This window comes from Podarcis erhardii (genome assembly GCF_964252035.2).
Source record: "Podarcis erhardii genome assembly, chromosome: 9".
In the NCBI taxonomy this organism is placed as follows: Eukaryota; Metazoa; Chordata; class Lepidosauria; order Squamata; family Lacertidae; genus Podarcis; species Podarcis erhardii.
The window spans coordinates 46,477,304-46,492,853 of NC_138512.1; the positions used below are offsets into that span (position 1 = coordinate 46,477,304).

Sequence of the window (15,550 nt, forward strand, 5' to 3'; positions counted from 1 at the left end):
CACCCCCACTCTCACAACACTCTTCCATATGAATTGGCTGAAAAGGATAATCTGAATAAGCAAACATATTATCACATAAAGATTGCTTTGCCATAGCAGGACACATGAATTTAAATGCTCTATTATCGGTCTGCATAAAATAGGTAACTTGTATATTGTGCAAAGCCTGCTTTTTAATACTAATTGTTTACCTTCAGTTTGGTGCTTTTGTTTAGTTTATAACTTATTCAAATAACAGGAAATAACTTTTCCTCTTTTAACAGTTCACTACAACATATTAATATCTTGGGAATAAAGAATGATTGAAAGCTTCATCCTTCCATTCTCCATATGAACAGTTTTCTTTATGGGCCTGTTAAATAATTTAAATGATATCAGAGCATTAAATTGGATTTTGGATGTGCTAATTTCCTTTAGGCAAACTCAAAAGCAATGATTATTGCAGCATGCATTTTACATGGCCTGATGCCAAGTTCTATGTCAACAATACAAAATGCAAATCTAAAATATTTAAAATACAATTTACTTAATTTTGAAAGTCTAAAACAAGCTGATTCAAGTTGCAGAGGCAAACAGTTTCCTTTTTTTAATTTTCTTCTCAGAAATGGAAGTTTTTGAAACTCAGCCTGTCTCCATATGGATTCAGACAAAATGAAATTAAAGTCAGCCATGAAACATTTATGAAGAGAACAAATTAAAAATCCTCTAGTAATAACTCTGGAGCTATCACTAGTATTTTAAGTCATTTTCACTGTCAAAAAGGCATCTTTCTTTGTCAGCTTGAAGAAGCCTTTTAAAAATTCAGAGCACAACAAAACTTTTCTTTATCTGCTCAGATGAAAAGCAAATTAATTTATGCTGAGCAGCCAGCTGTAATAACGCTATAGTTTGCTCACATACATTATTTAAAGAAGATTTAAAATCTGTTTACCATTGTTGTCATTTTTTAAAAGGTGGGTTTTGCAGGTTTTATTATTAGCTTGGCAGTTCTGCTCTGCCATATATTATGGTGACTTCTACTTATTTTACAGGGTCCACAGTAATTGTTTCCAGTTATGGTTCTGGGCTTCTAAATTGCTGCAAAGCACTCTGAAGTATTATCTTCCTTTGTCATACGTGGCTGCATTTTCTTTCTTCTTGCATAACTTGACTGCTTTTTCTCATCTACAAAGGAGTCAGAGCAAAGAGGAGGTGGTCATTTTACACCAAGTTCCTCAGCTGTTCAGAACTGTTCCAGGAAGCCCTAGGAACAGAGTAAGGTGCCCTATTACAATTCAGATTATCAGCCCATCTTTGTTCAGCACTACCAACACTGATTGGAAGCAACTGTCTGAGTGGTTTACCTTTGCACTCTGGCCATGCAAAAAACCAGAGTTTTCTACACTCCCACACCTTGATCCAGGCAACCAAGAGGTACTAACAAAGTTCTGTCAGGGTTGGTTCCCCAAGCGACATGAGGCATGCCTGCTTAGTTAGTAGTAAAGTAGATAGCTCCAAAATGACACGTGGTTCCAAAAAGATTCAGACTCTGTAAACTTCATTAGGAGAAGTTTTACTAAGGCAAAAATAAGCTTGGTGGAACAATTCCAGATGCCTGGAACTAAAAACTCCTTAAAATCCAGTTGCAGCAAAATATAATTGTCAAATAAAACTTAAGCATACTATGTACACGGAGCAAGTAAAAACAGTAGAAAGAAAGGAAAGAAAGAGAAGAGAGAATAACATGAGACCCCTTCAGCCTGTAATTATAGTCAGTCCAAAGGCAGTTTGTCCTTGAGAAATAGATAATGCACTGAGCTCATCCCAGCTGCATTTCTGCTCCCTTGAGAACTTTCCAGCCACACAGAACACACCAGAAAACTCCTGTTAGATTATATAAGATAATCATGGCTTCTGTACCTTCCATACGTTTCCAAGCACAATTCAAAGTGTTGGTGCTGACCTTTAAAGCCCTAAACGGCCTCAGTCCAGTATACCTGAAGGAGCGTCTCCACCCCGATCATTCTGCCCGGACGCTGAGGTCCAGCGCCGAGGGCCTTCTGGCGGTTCCCTCATTGCGAGAAGTAAAGCTACAAGGAACCAGGCAGAGGGCCTTCTCGGTAGTGGCGCCCGCCCTGTGGAACGCCCTTCCAGCAGATGTCAAAGCGATAAACAACTACCTGACATTCAGAAGACATCTTAAGGCAGCCCTGTTCAGGGAAGTTTTTAACGTGTGATATTTTACTGTATTTTTAGTTTCTATGGAAGCCGCCCAGAGTGGCTGGGGAGGCCCAGCCAGATGGGCGGGGTATAAATAATAAATTATTATTATTATTATTAGAAATGTCATCATACCTGACAAGTTCAAGGGCACATTCCAGGTCAGCAAAAGCAATCAAAGCTGATGTAGAGCTGGGCTGGTATAGTTTAGGGAAAAGGGATGAGGCCTGGGGAAGAGGTCACAGAGAGTCCTGTGGGCCTGACAGACAGGCCTGGATAGATGTACTTGGCATCTGGACTTGACATTTACAAACCCTGGCCTAGTAGCTCTCAAGGTCAACAAGGGCAGTCAACTCCAGCAAAGTAGCCATCTGTGTTCCAACCACTTACTGGCAACCTCCCGCCAACATCTTCTCCCTCTCTCTTATAACCTCCACTTCCCACAGTTGTGACCTTTCACAGACACCTGGAAGCTGCACCTCAGCCTCTTTCTAGCTTCCTCTAGTCCTCTAGTCTCTTTGTTTATGGGCTGGGAAGGAGTCAGGATGCTGCTAAGATGGGACGAGCAACATGCTATCAATGCAAGATAAAATGCTAGAGCTATGATAAAATTCATGAATGGTTTTTGAACATTCTCATAGTTAACCCAGAATTAGGTGAAACAGAACTGAGGGAAGAATAACTCCATGGAATGATCAATGAAAGGAATGTGGGAAACTTGCTCATCCCTAAATACATACCATTGATATAAATCTTTTATGTGAATGGTAATGTACAAATATTTTAAACACATTTCAATGTGAAATAAGCCAGGCATATTCAGCATCAATTTGCATAACTTTGAAAATATTTTTTTTCATGCTCTAGTAGCATGTAAAGTGGACTAAATCCTTTTGTTTAATGAAAAATGTTGCTTTGTTATGGGCTAAACACTTCTTGCCAAAATGCTTTTATTCATTTTTCAACTCATTTGCGGATACAGTACTAACATTAATCCCTTCACATTTAAATCAATACAGAATACCTGTACATTTCAACATGAGTGAATAGTGAATAATATTGTGTTTCGATTATATTTTCACAAAGCCCGCCTTATTCCTTCCAGCAGATATTGATGAAATATTATTATTTCACAGATTGCAGTCATTAAAGTTTATTTAAAATAAATCATGCACACTGTGTGAGGGAATCAACATGATCTCAAGTGCAGTAAGGATTCATAGTTTATGCAGGAGCATAAACTGCTTGATTGTTCTTTGCACACAGAGAAATATGACCTCACCTTGCAGTATGTATAAAATACCATGATGACTAATTCACTATTTGCCATTTATTCTGCTCTTGCCTATTTTCCTTGGTCTGACAAGGGACCAAAGAATATAATTTGACATCAGGCAAATGGTGGTAGATACTTCACACAGCAGTTCCATCTAAGCTAATGGGACACCTTCTATTGAGTCATGTTCTTTGCACACAGCATATTCTGAATGGCAACCATACTTCTCTTATTACAGTTAGAATATATCTAAGAGTAGTTCCAAAGTAACTTCAAACTAGCAACAAAAAAAGCTCAAATGATAGCAAAGAATACTAGCAAATGTAGCTATCTTGTACCCCTCGTGTCTGGATGGTTTTGAACAAGGGAATTCTTATTAATCTATTAGGAGTTGGATGTGTTTTCAGAGCTTGTCCAAATGAGAAGAGTTTGACAGAGAACTAGATGATTAAAAAGGAAACTATGTAATGAAGACTTAAAGAAGAAGCAATAATGAAGCTATCCCCTCCAAGGAAACCAGCCAAGCTTTTGAATAGGAGTGCAGTTCTATCAGAAGTATCACACTGTTCTGTTTTATCAGGTAGATGCTTCAGTTGTTACTTAACTGATGGCAGACAGATGTTCAGAGAATTTGTTGAATTTTATGTAGCTGTTAAACTTCAAATGGAAAAAACAGTGCTATTGCTTCCCACTTGGACCGCACTAGAAATCATTATTCCTATTATAATTCTTGTTAAGATTATTCAGCACAGCATAGACTGGAGAGTCCATTTATAAATTGCTTAAATAGTTTGGCTTGCAGAAACACACATGCCTTGTACTTTAAATTCCCCACAGTTAAAACAATGTTTCAAGTGGGGCTCTTTAAGAATTCACCCTTGGGGGGTTCTGTAAATTTCAGAGGTTGCCCAAAACTCACAAATCTCATTGTGGGGAAGATTAGGGAGTCCCACTTCAAAGATTACCTAAATTGCAGTGATCACAATTAAGGTAACAGGAGAACGGAGCCTGAGATTCATACTTTGTGCTGTAGAACAAAGAGGGAGAGAGAGAGAAAGGAATACCTCTGGTGAAGCTGGTAAGTTCTTAATAAGTGGCTTGAATTGCATGCACTGTTATGCATTTCATGCATTGCCTAGAATTCAGTGTACAGTTCATGGAAAGGCTATAGGGAGGGAGAAAGATCAGTAAAATTAATATATGACTGTGTAAAGATTAGCCTATGTGGTTTTTTTTTAAAAGGGGGGTGGTGGTGAAAAGAGTGAACTCAGTACATGAAATGGCTTTTTTTTAGTTCAGATAGCAATTGGGCTGTGTCTGTATAAATTTAATTGCCTATAAAATGGGAATACTTTATCAGAGCTATCTGGTGTCCACTGGGAAGCAGGAAGCTGGTTCCTCTTAGATCTTCTAGTTGGGCTGGTGGAACAAATGCTGAGCTGCTCTGCGGGCTTCTGGATGCAAAGCACCCCTGTGTGTGTAAGAGAGAGGATCCCAGACAGTGCATGGCAGGTGCAGCAGTAGGGCAACAGGGCACCTGCACTGTTCCAATCTCTTTGCCAACTTTCTTCCACCCATCTTGGTCACTGGGAGCAACCTCAGTGTCAGGAAGCCAGGTAAGCAGTGTCACTTGACACTGCCCCACCAACTACTGCTGGAGGACAGAGGCAGCAGGCAGCAAAAGTAATGCAGATGAACAGTAGGGCTGGTTACTACAGGTTCTTGGTAATGTGGGCCTTAGCAGGAAGCCACAATAGCAACTGCCAATGTTGACTCTGCAAACAAGTGCAGTTCTTTAATAAAGAAGGTTGAAGCAGCTGTTGGAAGTAGTTGTGTTGCCTGCCTGGCCTGGGATTTAGTTCCTCCAAACATTATCACATGTAGTGTGGAGAAGAGAAGGTATGCTTCTGCTAACCACATGGGACCTGAGCTTAGTCCAGAAGTCTGTAACAGTACTTAGTGGAGTATGTTTGCACCTGAAAAGTGTCTCCAGAGTGGCTAAAAGATTGGCTGGTGCACTTGTGGCTGCTTGTCAAACTTCTTGCAGTTTGGGCAATGCTAAGTGATGCCAATGTGATGTAGCATCAGATCTGTCACAAACAGGAAGATAAAAAAGGTGTTGGGGAAACTCATTACGGTCTTGCCAGCTGCAACCAGTAGCCAGCAACAGACTAAGTTGCCGAGTGGGGAAATGAAACCAAACATTTTTCATAAAAGTTATATGGCCAAATTAATAAATATGGATGTTTTCCTTGAAAAGAAAATGATGGTTGAGCAGGAAGACCTTTTCTTTCCACTGAAAGCTTTCATGGCAGAAGTATGCTGGAGAGGGATTAGACACTTCTGCCAAGCATCTTTCTGACATTATTTCCTCAATTTTCATAATGCGTGCTTGTTTACCGACATTGTATTATTTGCGATTCGAACATGTTCTGGCAATCTAGAATGACATAAAATGAACCGCCAGCAGATCTCTATCAAGTTAAAAATCTGGAAGGAAGCTCTGCATAGTGTGACTTAATCTGTCATTATACTGTGGTGTTTACATTAGCATTCCTAATAGCCAACTATAACAAAAACAGATGCATAATATTAGCTTTTTGATAAACTAGGTTATGACAGGACTATTCACACTCTTGACTGCTTTATTTTATACATATCAAATGGATAAATGAAGTGAGATGGGTTGTCCTCCTCACACAAAATGGATTCACACTGTGAAGAGAGGGAGACACCATGGCTGTGCACCAGGCAACTCCCCTTTCAATGAAGGAGGTTTATTCACAGCTGCTGCATCTCCCTCTTTCATGATGGAGAGACACAGCCTCAAGAGAGACAGTACTGATTTGGGTGCCTTTTCAGTCAGCCATCTCTGTTGAGGCTGAGGCTTCCTCTTCCCAGGGCGTAATGGTGGCACATGGTGGGCAGAGCTGATCTGCCACTCCTGCCAACTGTTCAGAGCCCAGTGCCTTAGGCCTGGGAGGAAGACCCTTTCTGGACACCTTACTCAAGGATCTCTCAAAACCTGGAGGTGCCACTGAAGTGAGTGCATTTCATCATGTATTCATTGCATGAAACCGACATGGTAAAATAAGCTCACATTTAACTTGCCAGGTCAAGGTTTGTGTCTTGAGGCCCCAAGACCCACCCCCAAAATAAATACACACGGACACTTATATTAGTTTAAATTTTTGGGCAACAATTTTGGCCACAACTTTATTGAAATACAATCACGTGAGCGGTATTGGCTTAGGCATTGACTCCCCACTATAACTGGCTCCACCTCTCAGGATGATCGTCAAATGGGGTAAACCAAACGAGGGAGCTAGGTCGATGAGGACCAACCAGCTCACCCCGGTGTTCCTGTGGTCCTGGCATGGCCCTAGCCCTTAAAGCGGGCTTCGGACGAGATCCAGGACCCCCCAGATTCCTTTAACGGAATACCCAGTTCCTAGAGGGGCAGGTGATGGCTGACCTCCCCTCCCCACAATCCAACTGAGCCAATGCCTAACCGCCACCTTACAAGACGACTTGCTAAGGGGTAGGCGAAAACCAAATGGCTAAAGCCAATCTGCCAAATGGAAAAATTCCTACCCAGCCCCTGTTTCAAAACAGGTGACCCAAACCAAAGTAAGGCCAAAAGACTCTAACTAAACTAGGGAGGGTGGGCGGGTGTTCAACAGTGTGAAGAAAGTGCCCCTCCTTGCATCACACTGCTGTTTTTAAAGCCCCTGGGATCATGCCAGCCACTGACTATTGGCTAAAATCGCCTGGTGTGATCCCAGGGGAATGGCCAAGACTTCTTGCTCCTCCCCCCCATTTTAACCCTATAAGGTGAGCTCTTGGGTCCCACACCCAACCAGGACCCTCTGTTATGAGGATCCCATATAACAGCCATTCAGTAAGCTGCATTTTACAGTAAGCCAGGGACATCAATGAAATAGCCTGGAGGAAGGGCAGTATTATCCTTTCACAGGAGCATAGGAAACTGCTTTATGATGAGTCAGGCCACTGGTCCATCTAGCTCAGTATTGCCTACACTGATTGGCAGTGGCTTTTCAGATTTTCAGAGACAGATCTTGCCCAGCCTTATCTAGAGCTATTGGAAATTGAACCTGGAACCTTCAGCATGCAAGGCACTCTACCACTGAACTGTGGCCCCTCCCCTCTCCTTTCCACCACGCAGATAAATTCCAACCCACACAAGGACTTCCATATTAGTTGCTGCTCCATGAGACTTTGCAGCAAAATGGATGGAATGAAATATATGAACCAGGCCACTGTGCAATCATGTGGTGGACTCCATGCCACAGGACAAAAGCTGTGTGGACGGGAGGATCTTATTACATTTCTCCACCAGACTATTTCAGTGTCATCTCCTGCTGAATGTATGAATCAAGATTAGGCTGCAAACCTTGGCACACTTACAAGGAAGTAAGTCCCACTGAACTCAAGTTAAAGGTAAAAGTAAAGGGACCCCTGACCATTAGGTCCAGTTGTGGCCGACTCGGGAGTTGCGGCGCTCATCTCGCTTTACTGGCTGAGGGAGCCCGCGTACAGCTTCCGGGTCATGTGGCCAGCATGACTAAGCCGCCTCTGGCGAACCAGAGCAGCACACGGAAATGCTGTTTACCTTCCCGCCAGAGCGGTACCTATTTGTCTACTTGCACTTTGATGTGCTTTCGAACTGCTAGGTTGGCAGGAGCAGGGTCCAAGCAACGGGAACTCACCCTATCGCGGGGATTCGAACCACCGACCTTCTGATCAGCAAGTCCTAGGCTCTGTGGTTTAACCCACAGCGCTATACGCGTCCCTTAACTCAAAAAACTCAAGTTACTTTAGAGCAAATACGCATAAGATCATGCTACATGTCTTGCTGAGGCACAGCAATGACATAGTCACTGCTCTGTTTGCCCAAACCCTTCCAACCTTTGCTTAGAGCAAATCCTCCTTACTTCAATTATTGTGTAAATAAGTTCTCAGCTGGCCCTTATTGAATTTATTTATTTATTTATTATTATTATTATTATTAGTAGTAGTAGTAGTATATTTTTAATTTTTTTTACAAACTAATACTAAAACATTTGTGTTTGTCAATGGCTGTTAGGTCTGGAAGGTACAGGGAAAAATCCACAAAGGGTGTTCTGCATGCGGAGCTAAAAATTAGCTCCACGACTCTTAAAACAGGGGACAAATGAAAATTTGCCACTGACAAAATATCTTCAAATATTTATGCCAAACACTACAAAGAAAACAGCTATAAGAAGCCAACAGATTTTGAAGAACTAATATTATTTTGTTATATGAAAGAGAGTTTTAATTTAATAAAAGCCAATTTTTTCCTAACATCATTATGCATAAACAGAAAATGCTAACAACATGGCCATTTAAAAATAATAAACTGAGCATCCTGCTGCGGAAATGATGTGTGAATTTTAAATGATATTTTAAAAATAAAAAGTGCTTTGTTTTCTTAGCTTGGTAAAGCTAATTAATTTACAACATGCAAAATGGGATCTTCTATATTTGACAAGCTAGTGTTCTTATACCGAATAGTGATTTTCCCTGCTTCTATCAACCATGGCATAAAGCAATTAGAGTCATGCTATGTCATGTTAAGGGAAAGAGAGACTATGGGAAATGTTTTCCCTTTTTGCCAGAGGGGAAAATTTGTCACACAGAATGCTTTAAGAAATGCTGAAAGAGCCAAGTAATACTGTTTGCTATATATCTGATATCTTGTTGAATACTCAGGTCGAGGACATCTTGAGCTAAATCCACAAGAGGCTGTATGAGGAAAACACACACACACACACACCGTATTATTTCCTTACTTTTTAAAGCTGACTCTATGACTTTTTACTACAGTATCTAAAACTTCCTCTATAAGTTTTTACTGACTGACTGACATTTATACGAAGTATCAGCCTTTCTAATTCAGATAACAAGCTGTTCGTGAGTTTAGAAATGAAGCCATAAGTCTGTTTCAAGGTTGCTGACGACGCTTTGTCCCCCCTTAGAGATAATGCCAAAAAAGTCAGGACTCAAGAACAACACAGGTCAGAGCATTCTTTAGAAAAAACAGCCACAAAAACTATTAATTTGTTGATCCCTCAAGCCAGCTGCACATCTGTACCACTTGCCAGTGGTAAAGGTGATAAAGAAACATTGGGTTTCTTCCAGCCCTCTAGAAAATATTGTATGGATGTTGTCAAAAAAAGTCTTGTGTATTTTATATTGTAAATCAATGTCTCATTCTAAAAAAAAAAAAGTATGAATACAAATAATGCCAAAGGTTGACAAACGTTCCTGAAGAAGTTTTTTTTTGGGGGGGGGGGAGGATACATATATATCACATTTTATAGTTAGCTAATGAGCTGTTTTGTCATGTTCCCATTTCATCCCTGTCAGCAACTGCTGATATACCCAGATCAGACAACAGAGAGCAATTAACAGATATTATCATTACAGCAGTTCTCAGAAATTTTATTGTTTCAAATGTGTCAACAAGGTTAACAGCCTTGTCATGTTCTCATTGGTCCTGAGCCAGGAAATACAGGGACATTGATTTTGTTCTATTTACTGAACACCAGATTTATGAATTTGATGTCAGAGGGCTGTTTGAACAATAGACAAACAACCTGAGATAATCCATCTGTAAATACTTGTGAATATGAGGTGCAATAATGCTGTGGAACTTGACTTTTAAAAAGGGTGGGGGGAGGTGGCCTCTTATTGAACAGAACTGCCCCTGCACAGAAGCAAGTGTCAATATTAATGTAATTACCAATAATAAAATACTACCATTTCTATATTTGCACCTGATAGATTTAGCAGTTTACAAAGCAGGGCTTGTGGATCTAAATATACATGACAAACTGAAGGTACTGAACACCACTTCACAAATGTCATTATTATTGATGTGATAGTATCGGTAATAACTGTGACATTAAATATGCTACTGAAAAACTTCAGGTGTAACTAAATCTAACTGTTCCTATATTTGTTTTATCCTTCATCACCTCTTAAACACCCAAATACCTCTTTTCACAAGAACAGTAAAACATAATGAGTCTCTTGATTGAATACTACTACTTACGGTTACACAAAAAAATGTGCAGTCTTCACTATAAACAGCTTCAGGAAAACAAATAAAAATGAGCACTGCACTGTGAGATCTTTCATTTAAAGTCAATTCTTGACATGTGGAATGTTTATGTGACCTGTGTGGTGTCACCTACCTCCGGCTATTAAGCCTGATAAATGCAGCTTTTCTGAAATGGTTTTCCTTCGTTTTTAAGTATATATTCTATTAAAATAATAACCATGCCACCCACTGGGCAGTGGTATTTCAGGATGAATATTATAATCAAATCCATACCTGAAACCCTACCCAAGGCGCAGTATAGGAATTCATTAATGCACTGCTTGTGGTAACTGATGGTGGAAAACATTTAAGAGAGGAAATAACATCTTGATGAAAAGTATAAAAATAGTACCATAACGAAACCTTTCATATTTTTAAAATAAGGAGGGAAGCCAGAAAGATTCAGTAAGCATCAGTTTGCAAATGTCATTTTTCCTCCCCGCTTCTCAATGACACAAAAATAGCAACAATGGATTTCCTTTTTTTAAAGAATACATCAAGTTTAACTCTATATTTCTTTTACAAAAAAATAGCTTGAAGCAGGAAAGAAGAATGAAAATTGCCATGCCATTTCCTGGTACAGTAATCAGATATATTTAGGTCTTCTAAGTCATCATTTATTATAAGCACCACACAATAAGTAAGTCAGTCAGCAAGCAAGCAAGCAAGTCTGAATTCACACACTGTATCTGTTTGGGCTGTATTTAAATTTGTCTTTCTATATAAAATTAATTATGCTTCCCCTTTTGCATATTTTTTTCTTAATTTTCAGATTTCTTAGCCTGTGCTGTCTTCCAATTGAGTCATAAAAGGACAAATTCATGAAAGTCTCAAACTTTTTGGCTCCCCCCCCCACCGAAGTTAATGGTGATAGAGGTATGGGATTCCATTGCCTTAGAATGATGCTTGAGGGATTTCGACCTCAAGGGGAAACTTTTTTTTTTTAATCCTCATGAGTAAACTCTCCCCACAAAAAAACTTGGAAAGACCAAAGTGTGCATCTTCTTACTCTCCAAGATCTCCCATTCCCAGTGAAACATAGGAAATAACTGGTGGTGAGTAAAGCTGGCTGGCTGATGAATAAGAACTGGATGTCCCTGAATATTCTTAGAAGAAACATTCTCACGTCCTTTCAAGACAGGGTTCACAGGAGTTGTAATTTTGTATGCCTCCCAATTCATTTAATTGTACCAGGATGCATAGGAAATTAGAATTTCCATGAAGCATGCTATGAAAAGACTGTTGAACATAATATCAAGATCTTAAGGGCAAGGCCTACAGATTGTGAACTCACTCACCACACCCTCACCCAACCCCATGGGCAAAGGCAATAGCAATGGTGGGTGGAATAAACTCAAAAAGACAACATTCTGGCTCAGGCACTAAGTATATATCCATTATCAGCCTCCTGATGGAGGGCCAGAGTTTGAGCATGGCTGGAGTATGGACCATGTCAAGATGAAAGGCAACTGAGGTGGCCGAACCCTGGCCTCTGCTGGAAGCTCTATGGTCCATCTGCCCCACACACCTTCTGGACAGAGACTTCAACTTAGACCCCTCTAACAGGGTACCCTGAGATTGCACCTGCTTGAGGTTGGGATAATGCACCATTTCACGTCAAGCCCAGTATTGGATTAAGGATTGCACTCAATGCCTTACCTGCCACCTGGAACAGCTCCTTTTGCCCTCTTGCCACAAACCAGCCTACAGCTGCAGTCAATCCTCCATGCCCCTATAACACATTGAGTGACCATTACTCATTTCAGCAAGAGATAAATGTACACCATCAGCTATGTAAAATAACACACTTACCTGTGTGCTCTATTGCTTGTCACAATGCTTTATTAACCTTCTAGAGGGCATGGTTGATGCAGCCAATGTATTAGGGAGTCCAGAAGGACCTGACAACTGTGTGTTGCTGTAGGGTCAACCAATAAAGTATCGCCTAGGTAGTGTGTGACCTGATGTAGCCCTGTCCTGTTCCTCAACTACAGGTTTCCACCTCTAGCAAGCTTCCCATGCTTACAAGGTCAACAGCATGCTTGCTCATAAGACCCATTGACTTCTGTGAGGTTTACTCCCAAGGTGAGTTGGTAACATGTGTTTTGGGGGATAGGGAGATTGGCAGGGTAGGTTGCCAGACTCTTACCCATTATAAAGTGTGCTTTGAGGTGAACTTGGGCTTGGATTGTATGGGGTTGGCCAGCCCAAACTAGAAAAGTGTATTTCTCAATTTTCCCAATTGCAATATTTGCCAAGGTCAATGGTTCTAACTAATGTTATAGGATTTCAAAATTCCAAACAACATACATGTTTTTTAAACATCTCAATGAATTTGCTCATGAATATTTTGTGTGTGTTAAAAAACAAATAAACACTGCTCTAAAAGCTTTCATTATTAATAACTGTCCTACTCGTTTTTTTTTAAAAAAAATAAGACTCAATCTGATCATCTGCCTTATTTAACCTTTTTAATTGGCTTGACTTGTTTTTATTCATTTAAACATTCTTGTTTAGAGCCAATCTAACAATAGCATGGCACTCATATTTGTCCTAATGGCAATTTCCTAATAATGAGCAACGAAAGATCTCTTTTTACAGTGAAGGATATTTGGTATGTATTCAGGCTATTCTGAGTGCCGTTGTTAAAAAATAAAATAGAATCATACCCTACTTAGCCCTCAGGTTTGTTTTCTTTTAAGAGTTCATTGACCTTGCATGTTGTTTAAAAATCTCACAAATTAATTGGTTAGACATTTGAAAAGTATTAATCAGCATGGCTCATGATTCACAGCTTGATGCAGTATATATGCAACTCTTGTTTGAGGGTGCAAGCCAAATAGTGACTAGATGTTTAGAATTCACTGACTCTCTTTGCTGCCATCTAGTTTCTGCTCCTCCAATACCACATGGTCTTGTATGAAATACTGGCAGTTGCGAGGAAAGGAACTTGATTTTTATTGTGTTGAAAATGACACACATTTAGAAATGTATACACTGGAGATAATAAACATCCTTAAATACAAAAGTTCCATATGAACTTTTTATTTTTTTTAAAAAAACAGATTATTGTGAAATGGGATGGACCAGACATATGAACACGCTTTAGTCAAATAGATTAATCTGTCAATCTGCAAACCCCCATCCACTGAAACTGTATTTGGACTTTGTTTCCCAACAACAACAACAACAACCACAACAATAATTTATTATTTATACCCCACCCATCTGGCTGGGTCCCCCCAGCCACTCTGGGTCGCTTCCAACAAAACACTAAAATACAATAACCTATTAAACATTAAAAGCTGCCCTAAACAGTGCTGCCTTTAGATGTCTTCTAAACGTTTGGTAGTTATTTTTCACTTTGACATCTGGTGGGAGGGCTTGTAGTCTTGTAATCAAACTTGCAAAAGGGTTGCTGGATGGCAAGAAGGCTGGAACTGGGCAAAAACCTCTGACGCCATTTCCTACGGCCCTTGCAATTGGAGCTAGAAGGGTTATGTGGGGTGGGGAGGGGAGCAGAGGAAATCCCGGCACCTCAACATTTCAAACAAGAAGATGAAACTGAGATTTGTGTTCTACGGAAAGTGTGTTTGTGTGTGTTGCGCACTCTGCCTGCCACATGTACTTCGGACAGCAAGAGAAACTCCCATTGACAGTCCCAACTGCAGGCTCCTCTCAGTTACAGTAAATCCCTCCCAGACTCACAATTTCAACAACATAAGACATATATTTATTAATTGCAAATAAAATAAGAATTTAAGGGTAAAGGCGCTCAGTTTATAAACAAAACGAAAAGTGTTACATTCAGTGAGGGTTCACATGCTGAGCCCATAATTTGTGAATTTTATCAATATCCATCAAGAGCCAGTACCATGTCAAAAGGAACTGTGACAATTTGATGGAAGTGAAGCAATAAAATTTGAGGTACTTGTGGCAACATTCAAAATTAGGACCTGCACTGTTTAGGGAAGCTTTTAATGTTTGATGTATCACAGTGTTTTAATATTCTTTTGGAAGCCACCCAGAGTGGCTGGGGAAGCCCAGCCAGATGGGCGGGGTATAAATAATTTATTATTATTATTATTATTATTATTATTATTATTATTATTATTAATAATAATAATAATAATAAATTTGCTTCTGGCTTTAAAGTCAGAGAGTTGGCTTGCAGTGCCTAAAAGAGAAGAAAGGAAAATAAACAGCACCTGTATCTTTTAGCTTCTTCCTATCTCCTGGACTTCTCCGCGACCCTTCCCCTCTGCAGGGAGGTGGGACCGATTCGGATGGTCCGCCCCCGCCACTTAATGGATCCAAATGGTTTCCAGAGAGTGGTAGGGGATGCTTTATCCCATGTTGATGGCCTTTCAGTTGATTCCCTGGTGGCCCGCTGGAATGTGGAGTTAACCAGGGCTATTGACTGTTTGGCTCCGAAGCGCCCTCTCCGATTGCATGGAGCCCGGAGAGCCCCGTGGTTTTCCACGGATCTGAGGGCAATGAAACAATCGTTGAGACGGCTAGAGCGCCGGTGGCGGATAACTCATTCTGAAGCTGACCGGACACAGGTTAGAGCTCAATGTCGAGCCTACCAAGTGGCGGTAGCGACGGCGAAGAAAACTTTCTTCGCCGCCTCTATTGCATCTGCAGAAAACAGCAGCAGGAGACTTTTTCAGGTGGTCCGCAATTTAGCGGAACCACCTGCTACATCGGGGCCCAGTACGGGCCACATGATCTCCTGCAATGATTTTGCAAAGTTTTTTGCAGATAAAGTCGCTCAGATTCGGGAAGAGGTAGACGCCACCGTGGGAGCAGGGCCGGGGCGGGAGAGTGCTAGAGTCCTGTCTAGTCAAATTGCATGGGATCAATTCCAATCTGTTACCACCGAGGATGTGGACAGGCTGCTTGGACGAGTGAAACCAACCACCTGT

The 15,550-nt window shown here is 40.6% G+C and overlaps 1 long non-coding RNA gene across 1 annotated transcript in view; it reads right to left on the reverse strand.

The window, feature by feature from the left end:
• The window catches only part of LOC309349844, a 37,748-nt gene extending 25,394 nt beyond the window's left edge, over positions 1 to 12,354 (reverse strand). The window contains exon 1 of the long non-coding RNA XR_014160217.1: positions 12,282 to 12,354. This is a non-coding gene — a long non-coding RNA (uncharacterized lncRNA). The remainder of the gene's footprint in view (positions 1 to 12,281) is intronic.
• Positions 12,355 to 15,550: the final 3,196 nt, after the last annotated feature.